Consider the following 7,451-nt stretch of genomic DNA (forward strand, 5'->3'; position numbering starts at 1 on the left):
CTGAGTGAATATACCAGGGCTTAAGAATAGGCTTTGATCCTTCAATCCCCACAAAAGGCATTCTCCTACCATTTCCCAAGACTGATGGGACAGTGTGGGCACTCTAAGTGAGCAGTTCTGTTGCCCAGCCCTGGATACTTCCAGCCAAGCAGGGACAGAGGTTGGGGGCACATCAATAAGTCCCCTGGAAGTAGAAGTGGGGCCATCCCCCTCCTCCCTGAGCCTGAGGACCTAGTGTTCCCAGCCTGGCCTGTCCAGCTGGCAGGTGAATAACAGGGACCAGTGGGAGCAGCAGGGCCCTTCAGCAGGGCAAGTGGAAGGACAGATCCATGCCTGGGTTCATGGGTTTCCTGGATGCGGCCTTTTCCTACCGGGACTAGCTGCCTCTGGCCTTGGACCTGGGCAGGCTCTCCTGGCCCCATGCAAGCAAACAACATTCTTGGGCTGTTTACAGCTTCCCACCCAAGCAGCCAGGTTCAGCAAGTGCCTTGGAGGCCCCCATCTACTCCCACTGTGCTCCCGTCGGCCCTCACTGCCTTCAGTTCTCCAGGCCCAGGGGCCTGGTCCCTGTTTCATCACGTCTGCACCCTCCTCCACCAGCCCTGCATTCGCTCTGAGAAATGGGATCAGGACCGCCCCCCCCCCCATTATCTTTCCAATAACCTGGATTCAACCCCAGCCAAAAGGACTGGGCTGTGTCTGTTCCCTTTGAGTGCTGCGCCCTGCTCTCTGTCCTCTAGACATGTCCCCTCCCTCGAGTAGGAATGGAAGTCCCCAGGGATGGGAGGTCAAGTTGTCCCTGATTCCACATGGTCCCCTTTCTGTTCCTCGGCCCCAGGTCCAGTGTGCCAGGCCATGGGTAGGGGCCCCCATGGAGGCCAGCACTCCAGCCAGGAGCAGAGTCACTGCCTGTGGGTCACACTGGGGCCTGGAAGGCCTCGAGGATTCTGGAATCAGGCAGCCTGGGCCTGGGTCTTAACAGAATGGGGCAAACCAGGGGAGGCAGCTGGGGTCCCTTTTCCTGCCTGTACTTCTGCCCTGGGCCTCTGTCTTTTGAGGGCACTTCAGTGGTCAGAGGCCTGCCTGGGTTCTTGCTCTAGGGCTGCCTGCCAGTGGCATGGTCTACCATGGTTTCGGCTTTTCCTTCTGGAAAAACCTGGATTGTTGTGCCAAATCTGAGCACCTGTCTCCCCACCCCTGGCCACCAACTGGGCCTGCCCCTTTGCCCCTGCCTGGACTCCAGGTGGTGTGGCTGGGGTGGGACGTCCATCTGAGGAAGGCTGTGCCAACCCTCCCAGTGCCCAGCCTGGGCTGGATGGGATCTTGGGCGCCTCACTCACACCTGCTTTAGTCATCAGGGCTGGTGGCTCCAACATCATAACTCTTCCTTGTTTTGGTCACGTGGGCAGCAGGTCATGCTGCCCAGAGGACTTAGGCACGGTGGGGGCAGGCGTGGGTGGCCATAGGAGCATCACCTGAGACCTCACTTCCCAGACACTCTAAGGCCCTGCCCTAGGTGCATCTGCTGGGGAAACTGTTAGAGGCATGTCCTCACCGCAGCCTGGTCTCCATATTCCCAGGGGACCCTGGCCCACCTTTTTTGAAAGATTAGCTCCTCCCCTCCTGGCCTGTTCCCCTTTCCTTCTGAGGACCCTGTTAGAACTGAGATGGAGGTGCCGAGGGAGGGGCTACCAAGAACCCTGGGCCTTTGGCTGTGGCCCTACCCCCACCCGCCCCACCCCAACCCTCCCCTCCTGCACATTCCTCCCAGGCTGAGGTCAGTCCCTCTGGGATGCAGGAGCCCCCCCACTACCAGCCACATCACAGCTCTTCCCTCACTCCTGTTTTCCTCATTGCCCAGCAGGGAGGGGAGGGAGGAGAGGGGGCTGAGGGCGGGGCCTCCTTCTCTCTCCCTCCTCCAGAGCCAGGCAGGGTGGAAGGGGCTGTGCCAGGAATGCTGGAAAGTGGACTCTGAGGGCATTCACATAAATACTACATTCTCCTAACTGGCTGGGGAAGAGCCTCCCAGAAGTGCTGGGTGAGGGGCTCTGAATGCTGGGGAGGGCTGGGGAGTCTGGAGTCACCCTCAGCAATCAACCCTCTTGTAAGTCTAGCGGGAGGCGGGGTTGAATCCCCACACTGTCCCTCACTGGGCCGCTTTGTGGCCCTAGCTGGAGTCTGCACCTCTCATTTTCTCTGCAGCTGCAGATGGTGGCCAGGCAGGTCTGGCACACAGTGGGGGTACCATAAGTGTGCACTCTTGCTGCCACCTCAGCTCTGGGCATCTTGGGCACCCAGGCCTATGTGGGCCTCAGTGAAACCCTGCACTCCTGCCTCTTCCACCCCAGCTGAACGAGGCCCCTTCTCAAGCTCAGCTTCTCTCTTGTCCTTTTTGTTGTGCCCCTCAGCCCAGTGTTCTTTTTTTTTTTTTTTTTTTTCCGAGACAGGATCTTGCTTTGTCAGCCAGGCTGGAGTGCAGTGGCAGGATCATGGCTCATGGCAGCCTCGACTTCCTGAGTTCAAGTGATCCTCCCACCTCAATGTCCCGTGTAGCTGGGACTACAGGCACATGCCACCATGCCTAGCTAATTTTTTATTTTATTTTTTGGTAGAGATGAGGTTTTTGCCATGTTGCCCAGGCTGGTCTTGAACTCCTGGGCTCAAGCAATTCTCCTGTCTTGGCCTCTCAAAGTGCTGGGATTACAGACCTGAGTCACCATGACTGGCCACCTCAATACAATTACTTCCTCAGCCCTCTGACCCCTGTGCCCAGGGCTCTACTCAAATCTCCCTCCCTCCCCTGGGTGGAGGCTCCTCAGTCTTCTCACTTCCCAAGTCTCCAGCCCACTCCAGGCACTGTTAAGCCTGCCCAACTGAGAACCCCTACCTTCTGTCTTAGGACAAGCACTAACCCCTTTATTCTCCCCCAGGCTGTGTCCCTGGGGTCATTCTGCCACTTCTCTCCCCATGCTTCCCCTCTGCAGGACGCTGTCCCCCATTCCTGACTCAGCATGCTAAGCTTAAGGGTATTACAGGCTCTTAGCCACAGGGCCACTCTCTTTTTTGTCCTTTTTTTTTTTTTTTTTTTTTTTTTTGAGACAGGATCTTGCTTTGTCACCCAGGCTGGAATGCAGTGGCAGGACCATGGCTCACAGAAGCCTTGACCTCCCGAGCTCAAGTGATCCTCCCACCTCAGCCTCCAGAGGAACTGGGACTACAGGCACACACCACCACACACAGCTAATTTTTGTATTTTTGTTGTAAAAATGGGGGTCTCACTATGTTGCCCAGGCTGATCTTGAAGTCCTGGGTTCAAGTTATCCTCCTGCCTCAGCTTCCCAAAGTGTTGGGATTATAGGCCTGAGCCACCACGCCGGGCCCACAGGACCACTCTGTAGCTTGGCGGGGCCCATCTTCCAGTGTTCCACCTGCCCTATTTCTGGGATGCGTCAGCACTTTTGTTGCCAAGACTTTGCGTGGGCTGTGCCGCCACCTTTTAGACCCTTCTTGTCACCTGCTGGACAACTCCTCACTGTTCATGATCCACCTTGGCTGTCACCCATTTTCTGTGAAACTCCAGACCCCTGTGGTGCCAGGTTCAAGCCTTTCACCAGGGCTCTGGGTTCCCCACTGTGGGGGAAGCAGCAAGGGCTATAATACTGGAGACCCCAGGACCCAGCAGAGGACAGGCACAGGGAGGCAGGAGAGATGGTGTGTCCACAGGAATCCCTTCCACCTTCCTTTTTTATATATATATATATTTTCTAAATTTAAAAAAATGTTTTTCTTTTCTTTTCTGTCTTTTTTTTTTTTTTTTTTTTTTGAGATGCAGTTTCACCATGTTGGTCAGGCTGGTCTTGAACTCCCAACCTCAGGTGATTCACCCGCCTTGGCCTCAAAAGTGCTTGGATTACAGGCGTGAGCCACCATGCCCGGCCTTTTAAATATTTTTTAAATAAAAAAATTTTTTTCACAAGCCTTTCCATCTTCCTAGGCATGCTGAGTCTCCATGGGGGTAGGGCATGGATGGAGAATGGATACCCCTTAACTCTGTCCCAGTCCCCCAGGCCTTGACTACCCTAACCTCAGTAAGGTCAGAAAGCAGAAGGCAATGGGACGAGATGTCAAACTCTGATTTTTCTCCCAACCAAGAGCACCAGGGGCTGTGGGACTGCATCTCAGGCAAGGGGAGAAAAGGACTCATGGCCTTGACTTCTGCTCCTCTTAGATATTAGCACCCATCACTGTGTGACTGAGGGCTGAGTGGCTGCCAGGCATGGACACATTTACTGCTTCATAGTGCACACATATTCCAGCTGACTGGAGGCTGTCCCCCTGGGTGATGAGAGGTGCTGCCTTACCTCTGGGAGTCCATGGTAGGGATGGGGATGGCTAGGATCTTTTGTTTTGAAGGTCCGCCTGGCTCGGTGGGGCTCAAGCCTGTAATCCCAGCACTTTGGGAGACTGAGGCAGGTAGATCACCTAAGGTCAGGAGTTCAAGACCAGCCTGGCCAACATGGTGAAACCCCTGTCTCTACTAAAAATACAAAAATTGGCTAGGCATGCTGGTACATGCCTGTAATCTCAGCTACTCAGGAGGCTGAGGGAAGAGAACTGCTTGAACCTGGGAGGCAGAGGTTGCAGTAAGCCGAGATCATGTCACTGCACTCCAGCCTGGGTGACAGAGCAAGATTTGGTCTAAAGAAAAAAAGAGAGAGAGAGATGGGGTCTTGCTATGTTGCCCAGGCTGGTCTCAAACTTCCGGCGTCAAGTGATCCTCCTGCTTTGGCCTCCCAAAGTGCTGGGATTAAAGACATGAGCCATTACATCCAGCCAGGGTCTCTTTTTAGGGCAGCAGACAGAGTTTGGGGTCAGTTCTGGGGAGTGGGGCCAGATCCAGAACCCAACCAAGCAATGCTGTAGTCTTGTCCTTGCCCCCTCCCTGACTCCCAGGGTTGCTAGAACTTGGTTGGCCATGCCACTGACCAGGCAGCTGGAGTCAGGGCTTGTATTCTCCACCAAACTAGTTTGGCACTCAGTTTGGGTGGGGTGGGGTGAAATGATTCTGGGGAACTGAGAGGAGTAAGTTTTCCTGACATCAGAAGCCATGGGGCTCCCTGGAACATGGTGGGAGTTCTTCCAGGCCTAGCTGTCTGCACTTCAGTGATCCTAGCTCTAACCCTGGAGAGGGCCGTTTCCCTCTTCTGCAACAGGCATTTGTGTCTGCACCTACCTGCTGGGACACAGGGTGGTACGGGCTGTGTCTAGGTCTGGGGAACTACTGAGACGGCCTGCCTGGCTCCTCCTTACAGGGTTTCCTCTACTCTTCTCTCCCAGGCCTCTCTGACTCTGAAAGCTTGCCTCTCTCTTCCCAGCTGTTCCCCCACCCCACAAATGGGTTAAATATACCAAAGTTCCCACCACATCAGTAGCCGGAGCAATTATTTCAAGTGGGCCAGGCCCTCTGGGAAGCATATCAGCTTCATGGTGGTCTCCACAGGCTGGAGACAACCCACCCCACCCTAGGAGCATATGAGCCTAGGTCCCTGCCCAGCTCTGCATATTCTGCTAAGGGTCCTGGGCCTCACATCTGCAGCTGCCCATGGGTGGGGACAGAGGGATGGGGTTTCTTAGGTGGGAGGACTCTGGGGATGCAGAGCCAGGTACACTGAATTTCTGGCTCTCCTCACCCAGCCGCTCCTGAGGGTTGATGAATGGCTGAGGTCCAGCCTGGGACAGCTCCAGGCAGTGGGGGATGCCCAGGAGCCAACCTCATGTAGTCCCTTCAGTTGGGGTGCAGGACACCTGGGCAGCCCCTCCCTGCCTCCAGCCCCCCATAGCTGGGAATTTCCCAACCACCAAACACAAGGCCGAATTGACAGGCCACCTCCGCCAGTGCTGGGACAATGGAGCCTTATGCCCTGGAAATCCGAGCCTGGGTGGGAGGCCCGGGCAGGTGGAGGGAGGCCTAGCTGTCTGCATTCAGGGAAGCCCTGCCCCCAGGATCCCACCGGGACCCACTGCCAAGACAGCAACCAGGGCCATCCTGCCAGGGCTCCGCATGGCCCACCCAGGGAGGAAGGCACTTGGTGAGTTAGGCAGACAATGCCAGCCCCTCAATGGTCCCTCTGTGCAGGGGTCCCCCTCAGGACAGAAGGAAGAAACCATCTCCCGCCCGCTTCCTGCTGGGCGGGCATCTGGGCTCTGGCGCTCTTGCCGGCGCTTTTGCAGCACAGCGGGGTGCAGGCCTGGGCCTCTGAAGGAAGGCGGGGACCTGGCTTGGGCGCGGAATCCTGTTCTCCGTGTCGTCGGCCCTCGCAGGCAGGGGCAGCAGGAAAGGCCCGAGGAACTGGGGCGGGGACTGGGCTTGGGGGGCGCCGATGTCCTTCCGACCGGGCGGCAGCAGCCTCTCATCTCCTGCCAGTGCCCGGGGCCGACGCCGCGAGACACTGGCAGGTGTGCGGGGGCGGGGTCCAGGGTCTCCGGCTCAACCCTGCCTCCCCGCCTCTGCGGCGCCGACCCCAGCCCGCCTCCTCTGCCCAGGCCGCTCTGTCCCGGAGAGGCTGCGGAGCCGTCACCGCCTTACAAAGCTGCCTTTATGTCCAGCGGCCTCCGCGGGACCCGCTGACGTCAGTCTGCGTGACCAGCCCGGCAAAGCCCAGCGCGGGCGGCTGTGCCCCCTGGTGGCCGGAGTCGGAGGCGCCAACCCTGGAGCCCCACCCAGTCGAGGCCGGCCTTTCCCCGAGTCCGCCCCACACTTTCAGGCCATGGCTGCCCCTGCTGCCCATGGGAGAAGGTCCAGGCACCTCGATGGCACTCAAGGACCGCCCCGGAAGCATCACTGGCCTTGCCACCTGCAGTTCCCTTCCCCAGCAATGCACGGGCCCTTCCCACAGCCTCATGGAGCCCTCCACCTTCAGAGCCATTGACCTGCATGCAGCCCTCCAGGCCCAGCCCGCGGCAGCCATCACATGGATATGTGGCTGTCTGTCACTACCCCTCAGGTTTGGTGGGGTCCCTCTGGAGCAGGGATCTTTCTGAATATGTTCTGAATATGTCAAGGCCCCTACTCGTCTTCTGTGTAGGTAAGGCAGGACTACACACGGCCCACCTGGCAGTGCGACCTTGGCAACTCTGGGCCTTAGTACCTAAGTCAGAAGTGCTACTTTTTCCTTCCGCACTAGAGGCTTGCTGGCCGCCCCTCCTGCTCCGGTGTAAAAGAGCACCTTAGAACAGCTCGCCAAGAAGCCTGCCCAGCTGCCCCAGACCCAAGGCTGCAGAGTGCTGGGAAGATGGGGACACACAGGCCCCACGTGTATGCTGCCTAGGCCAGGTGGGAGAAGTGAAACCCAGAGCGTTGGACTCCAGGAAGGCCTGGAAAGCTGAGCTGCATGTCAGGGCCCTGCCCCAGGTTGAGGACTGAGGTTGGGACCACCATCACCTTGGCACAC

The sequence above is a fragment of the Saimiri boliviensis genome, chromosome 8 (assembly GCF_048565385.1).
Source record: "Saimiri boliviensis isolate mSaiBol1 chromosome 8, mSaiBol1.pri, whole genome shotgun sequence".
Classification (NCBI taxonomy): domain Eukaryota; kingdom Metazoa; phylum Chordata; class Mammalia; order Primates; family Cebidae; genus Saimiri; species Saimiri boliviensis.